Consider the following 21,101-nt stretch of genomic DNA (forward strand, 5'->3'; position numbering starts at 1 on the left):
ATCGAGAATTTTAACACAATGTTGTTTACAAAGCGGAAGAAGCATACTAATATTCATAATAGAATATTGAATTTTGTATGGTTTAGGAAGCGATATAAATATTCCCGTTTACGTAAAACAACAACAAAATACGTTTGAACATTACATCGAAAAAAATATTTTATATAGATATAAGAAGGTGTGATATGAGTGCCAATGAGACAACTCCACATCCAAGTCACTATGTATAAAAGTAAACCAGTATAGGTCAAAGTACGTACTTCAACACAGAGCCTTTGCCCACACCGAACAGCAAGCTATAAAAGCCCCAAAAAATACTAGTGGAAAAAACCCATCCAAACGGAAAAACAAACGGATCTATATAAAAAACGAGAATGGAACACATCAACAAAGGTCAACTACTAAACATGCACTTCAAACGTCATGTCATATTCTTACAGCTGACTACTCAACAGTGACAATACCTAGTGTTTTTTCTATAAATATTTACTGTATTCAAATTAACATTGTTTGTTTAATTGATATGCGTAAATGACTATCAATTTCATATTACTATTTGACAATTATTGATGTGTACTAGTTCGTATAATGCATGCTTTATGAATATATTTTTCAAATGAATAAAGCAAGGGTTTTATTTGTTTTATTTATATAGGCTATATCACTAACTTAAAGGTATGTGTCATTATTTTAATAATGAAAAATCAATTTGACTCGTTTATAAATCACTTTTTACATTAAAAACTAAAATATTTTTTGTGAATCCAGCAAAATAAAAGTTTTCGTCTGCTTATAATTGAAACTCCTCGTTAATGTATAACACCACTCACTCATAGCCCCATTGCTTTCTATGTTAAATTCTGCAATTTTACGCATTAATGGCTACTTTGTGTTAAGTTAAAAAAAAGTGGTAGTTATTTTATGTCAAAACTGTACCTGAACCCGACTTGTACTGATACGATCAACATACATTTAACTGCATATTAGAGCCTACTGGTATCTGGAATTTTGATAGTACAACAACAGGAACTTCTGATCTGAACAACAGGTTTAATGTGCCCTCCTATCAAAATTGTATATACTTCTTTATTCTTCACACAAAACTTTCAACAAGTGTCCAACAGTGATACCAAGACCTAAGCTTTTAATTGATACCAATACTGCCCAAATACTCCCCCTATTGACAAAGATACAGCTATCCGCAGGAACTATTTTGTTTAAAATATGTACTACCTTCTTGTTTGTTCTTTCCGACAGAGCCTGAATGAGTGGTTCTATACCTTAAAGTTAACCCTTTTTACAGTGTCTGAGCGACATTTACATTACATTATCTTTCATATAAAAATGTCTTACAAAACCGAAAAAGTTTTTAATCATTATCTTATAATATAATTTTTCCATATTCGTATGAGTAAAATATGAAGGCGACTTAAGAATATAATCATATTTAGTTTGATTGTCTTGTATTAATATAGATTCTGTCACTACATCGAGTTTGAAAAGATATTTATCCACTCGAGATAGCTTAGTTTTCAAATTTAAAACGCGAGGCTCGCCGATTCTCTAATGATTTTCAAACAATATGCAGGCATACGAATTCCTTCTTTTCGAATGATCTGCAAAAAGATGTGGTCTTTCTGTGTGACGTCATCAGACATGGTCACAATAGGATATTCAGAGGAAAGCAAGAAAGTTCAATGTCATAATCGGATTTTAACCAATGCAAAACTTAGATCAATCGAACCACAGGTTGATTAAATGTTTGTATACAATGGGTGCAGAAAGGGGTGAATTGACGAAGAATTAGAGAAAGAACTATTCTGTGATCGTTTTATCCATATCTTTTGAGGAACATCCTACTTGATATTTGCAAATATGCAACAATTTCTGTGCGCGTAGTGTAGTTAAAAATTCATTGACTATTCTTTATGTATTGTGACAGACGGTCGTCTACAATTGATATTTTACAGAATCGACCGCCATACTAAAATTCTATCTGAGAATAAAAGCGGCGAATGAATTAAATAGGAACGTTCATTAATCAACATAAAATCCCACATAGAATATATTCTGAGTTAGTGTATTATTATAGACGTATCTGTCTTATAGTGTAAATATGTAAGGTTGTTTTGTCGCTTTGTCTTTACGTCCTTTCATTTCTTTGTATGCTATTTTATTGCTATATTGTATATGCAAGATGCATTTTGTTTATATCAATGGTTCTGATTGAATGACAGTAAGCGTAAAATTCTTTATCTCCTTGTCTGTAACTAGGGAAGCCGAAATTTTGAATTACGAAATGTACTGAAATGTACTTTCAATAATAAGCAAAAAACTTACATCAAGTTATTGAACCTAAAAATCTTCTGTTTATTAAATTTTATAACAATCTGAAGCGGCGAAATAGCCAGAAAACGCCCGCTGTTTACGTTCGACACCGGAAGCATACATATGACGTCACCTAGGTACCTAAGAAATTTTTTTTTTTTTTCGCGGAATTTTTTTAAATGAACATTTACACTGGAAAAAATGATTGAAATTGTAGTACTTGTTTTGCGATAGAACAGATATAACTGTATTGTATTTCAAGCTTTGTGGACGTCTATCGGTAGTTTTACTATCGCAAAAACCCATTTACTGTTTAACTAATTGATATTCTCTTTCACGTCCTCCAACCGGTTCATTACATTGGTCACTATGGTTCACAAACATACAAAATAAATATTGTTTTATGGAAGCGTATGAGGGCAATCCCTTTTTATATTTTTTTTTCTTAAATTGTCGACTTTTACCTTTGAATATTTAACTGTTACCTTATTATTATCAACTTCAATCTTTAAATAGAAAAAAAGAATTAAGATTTTATAACCGTTCATTTCCCTTATCTGTTATGATATATTGTATAACATTCCAAAGACTGGTATAGAGTGTTTCCTGACGACTGTTCTGTCATCAGAGTCGTATTGTGACAGGTTGGTGGTTTACTGGGACAGGTGATTCGTCCCATTTTATATGTTTTGAAAGAACAGGGATTTTTTTCTAAATTTTGTCCGAGCACCTTCTCCTCATCCAACTGCTCAATGAACCAAAAAATGTGACCCCCTTTTCAAAGATTCTTGATGCGCCTCTAGCCATTGACTGAGATACCACCCATATCTACATCATTAATCACCTATTCAAATACGTATACATAAAATAGATATAGATGTAAAAAAACACAATTGAAATATATAAAGATATATTCGCTTTTCGGTTTAAAAAAGAGAAGTTTCCATTACCCTGTTATTTATTGATAGGGAACTGATTAAGGAGGGAAAAAGAAAAGAGCATTATAGGTCCGTGTGCTTCTTTTCCATACATTAGCCAATGATATTTTAGTGTGAAAAATGTTCTCTCATCATCTTTTTCTATTTCATAATTGTCACATTTTGTTACTCAAAATATATTGAAATATATCAAGGATTTTAATATATTTTTTTAAAACTGCCTGTTTAGCCTTGTAATATTGAAATACTCTTTATAACTAAACGTGTCATGTTACATGTTAAAAGTCCTGAGATTTTTTAATACATATCTGGGAGTTTGGGGGCAAATTTTTCTTTAGTATTTTAAACAGATCAAACAAGTAGATTCCGAAGCAATCCAAGTAGACATGACAAGCGAACATCTCAAATTTATAATCAGCAGCCAAAAAATTAAATAACAATTCAGGCTTTCAATTCCAACTTAAGAGGATGTCTCAGTTTTCTATTTGTAAAACATGTGAGTTTTGTTTTTAAAAGAATAATGATTTTCGATAGAATGTTTAAAATTAAGATAAAATAAAAAAAAATAATGTGATATCTGATGCATATATGAATAGGTACTGATTTTGAAATATGTGTTTGTGCTGTGATTACTAGGATAAAAAGGGGATTTGTTTTTCAAACCCGGCTGTACATCTATACCAAAACGATCATGTTTTAACCCTCCGTGAAAATCCTAAACAGTAAAAATAAAATCATATATGTTTTAGGAATGAAAATTGGCAAACCATAATATGCATAAACACATATCAAATTAAAGTTTATAAGTCAGCCGCCTCCTAAACCATACTTAGTATAAACATATGTATATATAGTGGATTGGGAAACAAGTTATTGAAACTTATAGTAATCCCTTTTCCACTTTATTGGTTATTTAGTATGTATACAATCTATTGCGACTTATATATAATAAATGGGTTTGCAGACATGAAAGAGAGCATGAAGGTATTATCTGTTTGCATAATACCTAAAGAAATTTTTTTATATATATTTTATTCTTAGGAATACACTTTACTTTCTACTACAGAAAATGTATATATCATAGGTGCGTTCTTTTTTAATCTGTTTTAAGGCGTTTACAATAACTTAATACATGAAGGTGATTGTATATTTGCAATAAGTGTTTGTTCTTAACGTTATAGATGTCTGTACGTAACGTGTAGGTATTAAGAAATGTGAAAGAACGTTAAAAGTGATTGTGATCTATGTATTTATATATAAATTACATTTATTATTCATGAGTGTTGTCAGTAAGCACAATTAATAAATTTGAATTTATATAAGACGTTTCAGCTAAACAATACCAAGATTGAACATCACATCAACCATCCCAGAGAGCATTTGAATCCTGTACCGGTGACCGAGTGGCCACACTAATTTACTTACAGTGATTAATGGCCCTGCTCAAACTGAGGTTTTAGTTCGATCTCAGCTACTGTGATTGACGTTAGACTCCGATCTAAATTGGCTTTAACCAATTAGAATTGAATGCTGCATCGTAGGAGTTTGTTTTTCGGTCAATGCGTGCATAGCAGTTTTTCAACTCTTTCCTGCATTTGTTTTCAAGGTGAATTTGGAAGCGACAAGGTTTTTCCATGAACTTATTTTCAATTTTCACATACTTTCTGCTGCTAAATATATTTTCATTTACATTTTTTGTGTATAATAATCTTTTACCTTGTACATTCTTTCATCTAACTTACTTACTTAAGACCTTGACTCCTCCGGGGAGCGTGGGCCATTGGAGAAAACCCTCCATCTTATTCGATTAGGCGTCAGCTTTTTTCTAAAGAGTTTCAGTTGTAACCTTGCTGCTGTATTTCAGATTCTGTGTCCATGCGCCAGGTGTTTCTTGGTCGTCCTCTGTTTCTTTTTACTTGAGGGTCCATTTAATTGTCTGCCGTGTAATGTTGCTTGTATGTTTTTGCAGTGTGTAGCCTATACATACCAATTTTCATTTCTTGATCTGTATGTTAATAGATTCTTGTTCAGCTCTTTCCCATAGGTATTCATGTCTTACTTTGTCGAACCATCTGATGTTCATGATTCTCCCTAGGCAGTAGTTGATAACCCTTTGGAGTCTGGACAACATTGTTTTGGTTGTTCTCTAATTTTGGCACAACTTTTTGGACTTTTGGATTTTCAATGCTCTTCAACTTTGTACTTGTTTGGCTTTATAAATATTTTGATATGAGCGTCACTGATGAGTCTTATGTAGACGGCGTGTCAGGCGTACTTAATTATAATCATTGTACCTTTGATAACTATATTCTCCATGTTCCTGATCAATACACGAGCACCTATTTCACTTTTGAATTGAACGTTTTCATTTTTCATTTCTTGAGATGTTCTTGGCACTCTATACTTACTCTAAATGTTTAAGACGACTTGAGCTTTGTTGTTTCGTACTTTAACATCAGCGTCTGTACCCCTTTTCTTGTTGATAATTCTTCCTAGATAAAAACATTTCTCTAGTTTTTCTATGTTGGTGTTATTCATCTTTATTGGTTGTTTACTTTTGGCATTGGTCCTCATTACTTTTGTCTTTTCTTCATTTGGTTTGTGTCCGAGCTTGAAAGATGTTAAAAAGAAAAAGGATGTTTTTATTGGATATGTTAAGTACTGGATAAAAGTGCTATGTCATCCGCAATATCCAAGTCTTGTGGTTGTTGCAACATTGTCCATTGGATTCCATTTCTTTCCACTTCAGTTGCCTCTTTCACGATGTAGTCTATTGTCAAGAGAAAAAGAAAAGGTGATATCATGCAGCATTGTTTCACTCCAGGTTTAGCATCACAACTCTCGCTGAGCTTGACTTCATGTATAACTCTGTATGTCATGTTATTATAAGTGTTCATGATGATGTTTATGCATGATTGTAGTATTCAATCTCAACAAAGTTAATTATAAGGAGGTGTTCCGATCTACGGACTGTTCTATTACAACGCGTAGTGTGCCTATCGGGTCTATGCATGATCGGTCTTTCCTTAATCCTGCTTACTTTTCTCGTAGTTTTTTTAACTTCAGCCTTAAGAAGTCGTGTAGAGAGGATTTGATTTTGTACCTTTGCTGTGACTGATAGTAATGCAATTTGTTTGTAATGTTTGCATGCTTTAAGGTTGACTTTATTCGGTAGTTTGATCAGTTTGCCCTCGTTCTATTCAGGAGGCATTTCTTCTTGCTGCCATATATCACAAAATAGCTTAATATGTAGGAGGTAAGCTGTTAGGTCTGGACTAGCCTTAAGGTCTTTTGGTGAAATGTTGTCTGGACCTACTGCATTGCCTGACCTCAACTTTTTACAGCTTGTTTTATTTCTACTTGTGTTGGTAGGTTATGGTTTGTTTGAAGGTCTTCATCTGCCCTTATAATAACTGGTGTATCAGCTTGAGGTTATCTATTTAGACGTTCTTTAAATTATTCGGCCCATCTAGCAATCTTTTATAGTAACAAGGACCTTCCCATCTTTGTCTTTAACTTGTTGCCCTGTTTGTCAAATTTTCAAGCAAGTTTTTTTTGTGGTATCATACACATATTTCATATTTGGCATGTTTGCACCTTCTTCCGCTTATATGCTCTTTTATCTTTCCTTACGCATTGTCCTTGTGAGTTTTGTTGTGGTCAGTTTGAGCATCACCTTTTGATTTTCTGTTTTTTTCTTCTATTCAATTTGCCTTTTTTTCTGTTTTCTCACATTTACTTTTCTAGGAGCGGCTTGTGTAATCCACTCTTTTTTGGATGTGTGTTTTCTACCAAGAGTTTCATCACAAGTGCTGTTCATTATGTCCTTGATCTGACTCCATTGGTCTTCAATTTTATGAAGTTCTTCTTGCAGCTGGAATTTGTTATATTGGAATCTTCTTTTCCCGTCTTTTCTCTCAAATGTTGACGCTATATTTCATCGTTGATGAGTTTTCGTGGTGTATACTTTCCTTAGCTTCATTCTTGCGTTTCCAATTAGGAGGTGATGGTCTGATGCAGCATCAGTTCCCCTCTTACACGAAGATCTTGAAATGATCTTCTGAATTTGTTGTTTATGCAGAAATTGTCATTTTTATTTCTTTGACATGATCTGGTTATACCCATGTTGCATTGTGGATGTTTTGTGTGGAAATATACTCCCTCCAATGACAAATTTATTGTTGGTACATCATTCTGCAAATATTTCTCCATTTTCATTCATTTGACCAAGTCCAAGTTTTTCCATTAACTGTTTATACTTCATATTGCTGTTTCCTATCTTTGTATTGAAATCTCTCATCAGTACTGTTGGATCTTTGTTTTTTTGACTGGTTTATAATTCCATTTAAGGTGTTGTAAAAAAAATGTTGTTATTTTCATCGGCATTATTTATTTGTGTATAACACGGCTTGCTTTCACCAATCACAACTATTCAGTCAGGGTATGCATGAGAATCAGAAGAAACATTTAAAGATTAAGACATTTGTTTATGTTAATAATGTCTAAAATAAACTTAAAATGTTTTTTTTACATTCCGATTCATTCATTGACAGGTCACATATACCTGTAGCTATGGACCAATGGAGACCATCGTCACGTAGATTAATAAGCCCTGCATCACGATCAAGCAATGAGTCACTAAGGAGGTATAGCCCAATAAGTATGTTGCAATTGCTCTTATATAAGAAAACTACTTGTTTATTTTTAAATACCCTTAAATTTGATGCAACTTACGTAATCCAATCGAATGCAGGTAAATGTGAACAGCTGATAGAACAAAAGAAGAGAACGGTAACCCAATCAAGTAAATAGTTACAATTTAATATGCTGATATATAAGCGGAGGTAAAAAGGCCAACTTAGTAAAATTGATATGTTTACATCTGATTCTGTAGGTATCATAATATTGTTCTTTTTTCAAATGAGTAACGGGATAATTGGATAAACACTGTTTTTTTTGTAATCATTTTATCATAAAAAAGTACATTATAATGATTCCAAAAGGAACATTAGCCCAATAATATTAGGAATGATCGTTGGTCTACTTCAACATGCTTTATTTGACTAAAAAAGAACTTACAGAGTGCACGTGTAGTCGACTCTAATTTCAATTAATTATAGCAATGTTAGTTTTTCTACCAAAAGTAAGGTGATTTCTGACGGGCGTTCAGCAGTACCTGTCTTTTAGTAAATGCACTACTCTTGCTGCCGAAATAAATTTGTCACATGTTGATGTAAAAAAAGTAGCGTTCCTCGTGTTACGACATTTTTCTGTGTCTTTCAAATCTCTGTCTATTCTGTGCAATTCCAGTTTTCTGTATCTGTTTTATTAGTTTCGAAACTGTTGACATATGAACTTTAAATCGAAACGTGATGTCGACAACACTGTTTACGGAATCAACCAGATCAGGTATGATGGACGATCAATTATTTTTTGAAACGTTTCTTTGTTTTATTACATATGGTGTGTCTCTGAACGTAAATTTCAAATATCGTTTACAGAGTACAGTGTTGAGACGGTTAAAGATCATTTAACGTGCAATTTTTCAATGGCGCGAAATAAATCACCCGGGAAAAAGGTTTAAAATTAACTGTAGACATAAAATATTATTTAGTGATGTTAAATTATTTTTCGTTGCAAAAACGAAAAAAACTACTTTTGTTTTGCTCAGTATATCTATTTCCCAAACTAATTGTGGTTACTAGATATTCAGAGTTCCACTGGCAGTCGCCATTTTCGCATTTTGCGTAAAATAATAATTATGGCGATTAAAATTCATCATTTACGTAATAATTTTGCGACAAAAATATAGATCGATTTAATTTTATCCATCTTATTTATTAATTTTTATGGTTCTCAACCCGGACTTAACCTGAAAAGAAAAATACTCGAAATTCACCTTGAACTTATGAATTCAATAATTAGCTGATTGCGTTCAATACCTGTAGGCAACGACAGACTATTTAATAAAGGTGATGATTGTATTGTTTAACAAAATGATATAGTTAAATGGCGTCCGATTCATTTCACATAAAGGTTGCAGTCTTGTAATTGACTGCTCCATAGGCTTACATGCAAAACAGCTGATCTTTGAAGAAAAAAATGCTATATAGAAAATAATATTCATGTTCATATCATGTATATACTAATGTGAAATTGTGATTTAATCGAAAAAAGGAGGTCATGCCACGAAGTCAAAACATTTTTTTCTACTTTCTGTTTGCAATTTTTACTATGCCGCACTACTTCCAGTAAACATGATATCCTTCCACTTTCCTGGATTGATATCCCCCAAAAGATGCAAGATTTTTTCAGGTCTTTTTTTGTTTCAATTCAGCATAAACCTATAATCTAACAGAAAAAATTTAGTTCAGAAAAAAATTCAGAAAAAAATGCACTATTTTGTTTCCCTCCATGTTTTGACATGCACTGGAAACTGGAGTTGTAATACAAGACTGGTACCTATAACAATAATGACATGTCTTAAAAGAATAAATCATTTACTTAGTTTCATTAAGTTGCCATATTTGAAAATAAAAAATGCCATTTATAGAACTGTTTGGCTGTATTAATATTGGCATGCACCGGAAACTGGAGTTGTCATACAAGACTGGTACCTAAAGGATCTATTAACAACCTAGGTAGCAATAAACGGTAAGGACAAAATATCAAAATTTTCCCTCATAAATTAAACCATCCCCTTTTCATTGCTTTTTTGCAATATCAAGCTTACTGTTTATAGTACATATGTGCATATATATGTAATCAGAATCTTCAATAGATTTAATATCCAGTATATAAAATTGTAAAACATGATTTCTTTTAGATGTATCCATGGCCACAATCTGCATTTAATTGTTTTAAAATATTGCAAAAAGGGGTGAAAAGATGTCGCATATTTCCCCAAAATTTGGTTAAAAGTAGAATTTCAATCTCTTGAAGTCATACCTTTCATCAAACTGTAAAACAATTGTTTGTAAACATTACGTTAATTTTTGATCCGATGGCCGGTCTAGCTATGAAAATACGGACAGTCAAACAGAAAACAGCCCATAAAACATGTTTGAAATAATCTTGAGGTTCTTAAAAACCATCTTCGAAGGCTGAATAAGTACTCAGCTGTCTAAAAATGGCTTTTTAATACACAATAAATTTCATAGTTGAAAAATTTACCGGGACCAAAATGCTAAACTAAACTCCTAACTGTGTATTGTTACCTTAGCGACGCACGTGTTTAAAGCAAACTTTTGACGTTTTACACTCATATTTAATAAGCCTCTCTTTATACAATATTTACATATACTAACATACCATATGATAAGGTACATCAACATGACCGATTTTTGATTGACAATATTAGTTAAGGTTTATGTACCCTTATGTAGCCATTTTTGTATGATTTTTTCAAACCTCAATTGTATCAAAACTACAGATATAATGAATAATAGAGATAGGCCATTTAGTACATATTCCAAGGGGAAACTTGATGCAAAGCATTATTTTTACTGTTTCATTGCATTTAATAGAAATCTTTGTGGCAAATAAATCAAGATTTTTATAGAAAATCTACAGCCTTAAATACAGAGATTTTTGTTGTAAAATTTGAAACATAAATTACTCACTTGATTTTCTATGATGCGCTAGTATTCATCTTTTACAAAAAGTTCTAAGCAACCTGTAAATTCCAAAACACCTCGTGCTGAGTCACTAAAGTCTAGAGCACCCTAAAAGGTGTACTTGATTTTGGCCATTTTTATGTTTGTTTTAACCAAAAACTACATTTATAAACTTGTTTAAAGGAAATCAGTGCTAGCAGTGCATGCAATAATCCAAAATATATCAGTCATCAAATTGCCAAATATGAGAGTACAAAGATAAAGGGCGTGGATTTTCTATAAAAATCTTGATTTATTTGCCACAAAGTCCTCTTTTTCTATTAAATGCAATGGAACCGTAAAAAAGAATGCTCTGCATCAAGTTTCCCCTTGGAATATGTACAAAATGGCCTATCTCTATTATTCATTATATCTGTAGTTTTGATACAATTGAAGTTTGAAAAGTTCGTACAAAAATGGCTACAGAAGGGTACATAAACCTTAAAGATACTATACCTCTTTAATTAATTGAAAATTATTCATCTCATATAAGTGCAAAATAGAATTTTATCTATGAACAGTAAAACCAACAATACTTTCCGTGTTCATTCGTGGGAGGTTATCAGGTTTAAGGAAATATAGAAAATCCGCTATTCAAAGTTGGAGGATCTGATATTCGCAATTAATCAAAGTTGATATTTTTAATAAGAAGTGTTTTTGAATTGTTACAGTGTCAATATAAAAAAGAAGATGTGGTATGATTGCCAATTGGACAACTGTCCACAAGAAACCAAAATGACTCAGACATCAACAACTATAGGTCATCGTACGGCCTTCAACAATGAACAAAGCCAAAACAGCATAGTTAGCTATAAAAGGCCCGGATAAGACAATGTAAAACAATTCAAACGAGAAAACTAACGGCCTTATTTATATAAAAAAAAGTACGAAAAACAAGTTATGTAACACATAAACAAACGACAACTACTGAATCACAGGCTCCTGACTTGGGACAGGCACATAAATAAATATTGTGGCGGGGTTAAACATGTTAGCGGAATCCCAACCCTCACCCTAACCTGGGACAGTGGTGTTACAGAAACACATAAGAACAAACTTTTAAAAACAGTTGAAAAAGGCTTAATTTATCAGATGGACAAAAGTACAAGTGGACATGGCCGGATACATCCCGACCGAAAAAGACACAATGAACAGATCTGACAGTACTCGCAGTTATCTGAAAGCTAGTTCAAAGCCACTAACAACTAACAAAAAAATCATGCATCTAAGACTAAACTCAACACATATACGTAAAATATTGAGATAGAAGTAATTTTATCAAAATAACACGTGTGTGCAAATGTAGACGAAGTTAATTTTATAATTTAAATTATTTATTAAACGCGAAGAGTAAACGTGCCTTTACTTTCAAGTGCATATAAAGAAAGAGATAACTTCATTATCTCTTTGATTCAATGATCCAAAGACGGCCTATGTTGATAATTAATCACTAAAAACAGGCAATACAGATCAGATAACCTTTTTTTGGTAGCTGAATATTTAAGAATGCGGCAGGTTAATATCGTGATTTGAGATATGTTTGTCAATAATCAGAGCGGTAGGTTGCAATTCTATCAGACATATGCCACACCCTTTACGGCTAAAACTATACAACTTTTTTTTATGAAGTTTTGTAAATACTTATATCCTAAAATGGACAGCTGATATGCAGGGATCTTCATGGCCTATTTTTTATAGGCACACCGTCATCGTTAAAATATCTTCCGCCACTGTTAAATGATCCGAGCCATCGTTTATTCATATTCCGCCATAGTACAATGATCCTTGCCATTGTCAAAATGTGTTTTGTTTTCTAGCCACATTTTTGCTAGCATTATAAACAATAGCATAACCATTATACTTTTTGTATTATTATCAAAAAGTCCTTCTGATTGCAGTACTAACACATGAGAAATACCCGGATTAAGATCGTGAATCACTTGTACAGGTTACAGGAAAACATTTGATTGAGATAGACGATTGATTTATTGCATTACTTTACTACGTTTTAGCAAATGCTGATGACAATAAAGATTCGATAATCAAATTCTTAATTATGTTACAAGGACAAAAGTCTGAACAAGTCAAACACGGACTTAAGTTATAACTTGCATAATCCTTAGGCTTTTAGTATATGCCCTAATGTTTTTAAAGGTAATACACACCTTGGATGGTGTAAACTTCCAAAAACACCGTGTATGGTGTATGGAACTAAAGTGTATATTGTAATGATGATGGTGTTATGATGTATGGGGAATACTTATCAAAGGTAACAAGATTTTAATAGAAATCATAGGAATGTTGTAATGTGCGATCGGGAATGATGTGATTGAATAGAGTCAAAGTTTAAAACTATGCAAAATATTGATAAGAACTGATTTTTTATTTAATACATTTAAAATTTACAATATTTTGATAACAATTCGTTTTTTAAAATGAAAAGCTGATTTTGAAATCGCACGTTTTCTTTGAAATTAAATTGCATTATGGGTAATTTCTGTTGGTGTAGTTAGAAAAGAGAATGGTGCATGTGGTAATGTGTAAAAGAGGGAAGAAAGATACCAGAGAACAGTCAAACTCATTTATCGAAAATAAACTGATAACCCCTGCCAGTGGCTACAAATATAAAGACAAACAGACAAACAATAGAACACATGACACAACATAGAAAAATAAAATATAAATAACACGAACCCCACCATAATCCAGTGGTGATTCCAGTAGCTTCGGAAGGGTAAGCAGATTCTGAAACACATGTTGCAACCTTCGCGTTGCTTATGTTCTAACAAATCCGGTAACTAGTCTAATTCGGTTGGTAACATTCTTAAGGAAAGGGGATTGTAGTAACGACGTAAAGAACATTTTCGATATTATTTGTGTTAGTTGTATTGAGCAAAAAATACATGAATTGTGTAACATTTTTATTTCATTGATTTTCCTTCAGTAATGAAGTATTTTTGCATCATATAAGTTGCCGAATTGGCCAACGTTTTCAAACAAATAGATATAGAAAGATGTGGTGTGAGTGCCAATGAGACAACTCTCCATCCAAATAACAATTTAAAAATTAAACCATTATAGGTTAAAGTACGGCCTTCAACACGGAGCCTTGGCTCACACCGAACAACAAGCTATAAAGGGCCCCAAAATTACTAGTGTAAAACCATTCAAACGGGAAAACCAACGGTCTAATCTATATAAAGAAAACGAGAAACGAGAAACACGTATATATTACATAAACAAACGACAACTACTGTACATCAGATTCCTGACTTAGGACAGGTGCAAACATTTGCAACGGGATTAAACGTTTTAATGGGCCCAAACCTTCTCCCTTTTTCTGAAACAATAGCATAACATCACAACATAGAAAATAACCACTCTAAATATCATTATTTTGAACATGTTTGCAGCTTTTCATTCGTCACTAACAATTTGTCCACCCTGATATTATTTTACAAACATTTGTAAATTTGTAAACGTTGGAATTTGCTATTTTCACATTTGTCTAGATAAAAGTGCATATACCTGGTGTTGGTAAGTCTTAGGCCGTGTTCACATTGACCTAAACTCGGTGTTTTGTTAGTGTAGTTCACACATAAACTAAACATACTACGTTCCCATTGATAAAACGCGATGTTTACATGTAGTTTAAATCATGTTTTGTCTGCATACTTCAAAATATCCTAAATGAAGAGTAGCAAGACGGAAAAAAATCCCCTAATAGACTAAAAAAACTACCCTTCCCCAGTCTTCAATGCTACAATGTTGTACTGTTTAACCTAAATAAATGTCAAAGCAAATACGTTGTCGTCTTCCCTTAATACAGAAAAATAGGAAAAACCAAAGCACAAATACTTCGTTCATTCAAAATTTACAACGCTCAAAATAATAAAATGATAATGAAGAAACAAATATGATCTTTATACTATGCCATATGCTGGTGCTCGATTAATTACTTTTGAATCATCGCCTCTCCCCTGGTAACATTTATTGCCCTCCCCCTTTAATGTGTTTCTATGATATACCGGAGCAACGGAAGGGTTGTTTTAGCGTATAATTACGTTTGCTTATCGTCCTGAATATTCAGGAAATATTAGCCACTAGACGATAAGTGACAACTTCGCTTCAATCTTCCAAACATGTGTACTGTTAAATCGTCATTATAAACTCCGTAATATTTATGGTGCAAAATTGTAGATTGATTTTCTGGATATGCAAAATCTGTTTTTCTAGATTTATTCAACGTTACTTTCTTAAAAACATTGTAGCATCATTTTTGTTTAGCAAATCTCGATATTCCACTTTGACAATTTTGCTTAAAAAAATCATTTTGTTCGGTCGTATAATAAAAATAAATATGAATCATGTCGTTGAATTTAGACTAACGTATTTCAATAATGTCATTGAACGGTTTTAAAACGTGAAACTCGTGCTTAAAATAATCCCGCGGAAATTTGTGTACTCGTTCTAATTCTAATTGTGTATTAATTACGATATTATTATTTTTGAAAAATAAACTTGATTTACTAAAGAATGCTGTTTTACTGGATAACACAAAGACTCTTTTAACTGTTATTGTGGAAATGAAATACGTGCTTCCCTTACACCTTTCGTCAATTTGTAAGAAAGCTCTATTAAACGAAATGTAAACATGTTTACTGTACACGGCGTTTGATGTAAACACGGCCTTTGTTTTCGATGTTAAGTTTTGTAAAATGTTAAATACACCATTGTCATTTTTGCTCTCTATCATGGCGTTACCCGTATGAGTTTGACTTATCAGTTTTATGCTTGCTGGCATATTTTTAATTCCAATACGTACATTGAAAATGAAAATGGGGAATGTGTCTAAGAGACAAAAAAAACTACAAAAGAACAGACAACAGCCGAAGGCCACCAATATGTTTTCAATAAAGCGAGCAAATCCAGCACCCGATGCCATGTTTTAGATGACCCCTAAACAAAAAATGTGTTCTAGTTTAGTGATAATTGAAGTCATGCTTAACTTCAAAATATATTAATAAACTAAAATAAAACATCATATGATCCGTTCATCCTATATTGACTCTTAATATATATACGAGTCTAAATTGAAAACTACGTTCAAACCTATGACTGCGTTGGATAAAAACCGCAGTTTTTATACGTGTGCATGTCAAACAAATATATATATATATAGTACAACATCACCATAAAATAACTATAACATATACAAATATTAGATATTTCGGATAACAGATATCCTTCTTCAAAAATAGCACGATGTCAAATGAATCATGTCATTTCAAATTGAGACTCTATCAAAATCTTGATTTATACAATTTAAGCGAACGCTGGAACAATTTTAAAATTTCCAAACACACCGCAAAGACTACAGAAATATGCCAAAAATAAAAATAGTTATTTACAATGTGAAATGGCACAACTCTAGATTTCCAAAGGATGTGACAGTTGAGATGTAATAACTGCATTGAGGGCAGTCCTCAAACAAAAAAATCAAAAAAATCAAATATGTCCTAACCGATCCAGGATGGTATAAATTAGACAACGGCAGGGCAATTACAACAGAACTTACATATTAAAGCCTTCCAAACGAATAGCAGTCTAATAGTGATTGAAAAAAAAGTTTTGTATAATGAGGTTCAATAATTGAACGTGGCAACGTACTTATACATCATCCCGAATCAATTCAATTCAATTCAATTCAAAGTTTTATTGCCATATAAACTTTACAGTTTGTGACATATAACAACAACAAAAACAAAGACAATAACTAAGTAACTCAATATATATACACAAATTCAGGTAAATATTAAAGGGTCCCCTGTCCTCAGTTCCATTGACTTTTTTTATAAAGGATCCTAGTTTATTCACTTGTATTGGTGTTGATGGGTTAAGTATATATATAACTTTGTCATTGTCAGTGAGATTAGCAAATAAATTACTTTCTCTATTAATGCAATCAAAATATGTTAATCTAATATTTGAATTATGAGAACAATTTATTAGGAAATGTTTCTCATCATCTAGTACTTTACATTTTTTGCAAAGTCTCTCTTCGCGAGGAATTTTAAAATGCCTCCCTTTTTCAATTAATAATGTATGGTCACTGATTCTAAGTTTTGTAATTAATTTTCTAAATTCAAAGTTTGGGTTAGAGAGGTAAGGTTTGATCAATAGATTTGGCTCAAGTGCTTTATAAAAATTTAATTTACTTTTATCATCAATAGATGTTAACTTATTTATCAACAGGTTGTTGTAGTATGAGTTTATTTGGGGTTTAATATAGCTTTTAATATTTTTTAATTGTTTTAAATTATCACAGGTTTTTAGTCTATCTATATCAATGTTAGATTCATAAAGAATATCTTTTGCAAAAGTGAACCATGAATAGGTGCCACTAGAATCCAAAGTTTTAGTTAATTGAAAAGATTCATGTAATAAGGGATTCAAATTTGAGGTGAAAAGCCTTGCTAAATACATAATAGTTTGGGTTTTTATATGACATTCAATAGGCAGTCTTCCCAATTCATTCCTTGTACCAAAATTTGAGGCACTCTTGTTAGTGCCAAGGGTAAACTTGCAATAACCAAGATGCAAGTTTTCTATTGGAGTCTTGTCAATAAAATTAAATGGGTCCACAATTTTTCCAGAAACCAAAGCTCTTTTTTTAGCTTTGAAATATGTTATATATGAGTCCAAATATGTTATTTCAGAATTATAAGTCAATATAGGTCTCCCTAAGGTGTCAAATAAGTTATTTGACACTCTGATAGGAAGGCTGTCAAGAGAATTAGTATATGTTTTAATAGAGAACAAAACCTTTTTTGCCTTTTTTGTTAATTCAGCTGTACTATGACTAAGATTACCATTTGATTTAATCAGCAGACCCAAGTAAGGATATTCTGAAACATTATGTTTTGGTTTTTATATACAAGTATAGATGTTTCAGGCTTTTGCTTTGTTGTTGAAAAGACCATACTTTTTGTTTTATTTATGTTTAGAGAAAGCTGCCAGTTTTCACAAAACATGGAAACTTTATTTAGACTATTTTGGAGACCCTCCTTAGATTCTGATAGTAGAAGCAGATCATCAGCAAACAGAAGAGAGCCTAGTTTACTATTTATAAGCTCCAATGGACTTGAGTTGTCATCTTCCAAACCTTTAGTGATATCATTTATAAAAATATTGAACAAAGTAGGACTTAATGAATCCCCTTGTTTCACACCTCTAGTAATGTCAAAATAGTCAGAAATGTGATCTTTATGTTTTAAAGAGGATTTTGTATTTAAATATTGTTGTTTTATTACTCTGTAAAAAGACTTTCCTACTCCCATTTTGCATAATTTATACAGAAGGGCTGTCCTCCATACAGAGTCAAATGCCTTTCTTAAGTCAATGAAGCATGCATATATTTTTTTGTTATTTTTGTGTATATATTTATTAATTAAAGATTTTAATATGAAAATACTGTCAGCAGTTCTGTGGTTTTCTCTGAAGCCAAATTGACAGTTATTCAGCTGTTTATCCACAACTGTGATTAATCTATTATTGAGTACAGCATTGAATATTTTAGGAAGATTACTGATTAAAGATATACCTCTGTAATTATTGGGATCAGATTTGTCTCCCTTCTTATGAAGTGCAATTATATATGAGTCCTTCCATGATTTTGGGTATATACCCGTTTTTAGAATTAAATTAAATATTTTAACAATTGACTTAATTATTACTTGATTTGAGGTTTTAATTATTTCATTTATAATTCTATCTGGTCCAGCAGACTTTTGAAGTTTTAGTCCTCTGATTACCTTATTTACTTCTGAACAAGATATTGGAGCATCTGTTTCAGCTTTGAAGTCTATATTATTTTCTAATAGCTTTAACTGTGATTCAATGTCTATCATAAAAGCATTATTTATAGATGAAGGTTTACCTTGATCTTGAAAATGTTTTATTAAAACTTCTTCATCTTTTAATACCTCTGGTATTTCATCTTTTTCTGTTTTATTCTTAAGAGATTTTAAAATTTTCCAATATTCCTTTGGATTTTGATTGATATATTCACTTAAACAATTATAAAGTTTTTGTTCATATTCATACTTTTTGTGTTTAACCAATTTCTTCAAGTTTTTTTTTAACTCAAAAAACTTTTGCTTTTAACTATTATTATTTGGATTATTTCTTATTTTGTTTCCTATTTTATTTATTTGACGCTTGGTTTCATATATAACATTGTCTGACCAAACTTGTTTAAATTTCCTTTTCTTGTTCCTCCTTTTAGTTTTTGGAGTTGCTTTACAAGAAAAGCTTGAAATATTATCTAAAATTTTTGTCAATTTTTCTGTAGCCTCATCAACACCAACCTGATTTTCCTCGTAATTAACCATTTCAAACTCTATTATCTCATTCTTTACATTTTCAGTCAATAAAGCATCAATAAGTTTAAGTTTAGAATTTTCTGTCCATTTATATGATTTAATCCAGTGCCAACCTTTTTTCCTCAAGGCCAATTTCTTTATCTATATTTATAGAGCACTTCATATATAAAGTAATTTGAACATGATCTGATAGGTAAGTAAAATCGTTTGTTTTAAAATATTTGACTGAGGACAGGAGACTTTCGCTAACAACAGCATAATCAACAGTACTAAATCCACTGCTTGACATATATGTATAATATCCCAATGAGTCACCTAAAAATCGACCATTGAGTAAACAATGAAAACCTGTAATTTAAACTGTTATTTTAAAAAAAAATTTGGAACTGTAAAGCCAGTACTAAATCCGGCGTTGTTTGAAACAGGTGGTCACAGGAAAATGAGGGACTCGTTCTATGTTTTTTTCATTTATGCCCTCTGGGGAGACTGTCCGTAACTTTCTTATCCAAAATCTTTCCCGAGCGACTCTGTCGACCTTCGACCAACACTCGTTGTGGTCTATGATCGTGATGGTAAGGTTTTTGAGATCAGCTTGTGTGTGTCCAGGTGATCTCAAATGACGACTTACGGGTAGGTCAGGCTTGCAAGTGTAGTCACTTCGATGACCATTCATGCGTTTGTTAAATTGCTGCTCTGTCTCGCCAACATACTGCATGCCACATCGACACTGAAGGAGGTATACAACATTCTGGGTTTTGAAAGTTACATTGCAATATATAGTGTACACAGACCCAGTCGAGTGGCAAGTGAATGTTTGAGTATTCAGTATTTGTTGACAAGTCAGGCAACGTCTGTTACCACATGACTTGCACCATCCTGCAATTGAACAGTTTTTATTTGAGGAGACGTCAGCTCTAACAAATAAGTCTTTCAGACTTGCTGGTCTCCGAAAAGCTAAGACAGGAGGATTGGGAAAGATCTTGGATAATTTAGGGTGTTTGGCAATAGTTTGCTAATTGGCACGGATCAAACGTGAAAGATTGTTAAAGGCTGGATTGTATGTAAGAACAAACGGGACTATTTTGCTGCGCCTCTTCCATTTGTACTGTAAGACCATTGCGGCTGTTATTGTTAGCGCGCGCAAACCCCTATTATCTATGTCCAATTTCTTATAACCTCGTTTTGTTAAAATTGTTCCAGCGGTCGCTTAAATTGTATAAATCAAGATTTTGATAGTCTCAATTTGAATTGACTTGATTCATTTCGTGCTATTATTGAAGAAGGATATCTGTTATCCGAAATATTTAATATTTGTATATTTTATAGTTATTTTATGGTGATGTTGTACCCTTTTTGACTTGTTATACATTATATTTTGTAGTGTACAGAATCATATAACATGATCCATCGCCCTGTAAGATTGATCGTTGACTATTTATTCAGTCATTTTATATTTATATATATATATATAGCACAACATCCTGTCCACAAGTTAACAAAAAAATCTGCACAACATCCTGTCCACAAGTTAACAAAAAAATCTTTTCTGTGCGGTATTAAATTTATATTTAGATCCAGTTTGTTACATCTTGTGATCAATTTTTTTTGGCAATCGTCAATGGCAGTCAGCAGGGTTAAAGAACATCAGTTGTTCGACCTGTTAGTCAAATGCGTTGTTTAAATATACTTTTTCACTCTTTTGATCTTTTGGAAAATGTTGTTTGTGCTGTTTTTAGACCCTTCTACAACGAAATTTGTTTGACATGCACACGTATAAAAATTGCGGTTTTTATCCA

The sequence above is a fragment of the Mytilus trossulus genome, chromosome 14 (genome assembly GCF_036588685.1).
Source record: "Mytilus trossulus isolate FHL-02 chromosome 14, PNRI_Mtr1.1.1.hap1, whole genome shotgun sequence".
Taxonomy (NCBI): domain Eukaryota; kingdom Metazoa; phylum Mollusca; class Bivalvia; order Mytilida; family Mytilidae; genus Mytilus; species Mytilus trossulus.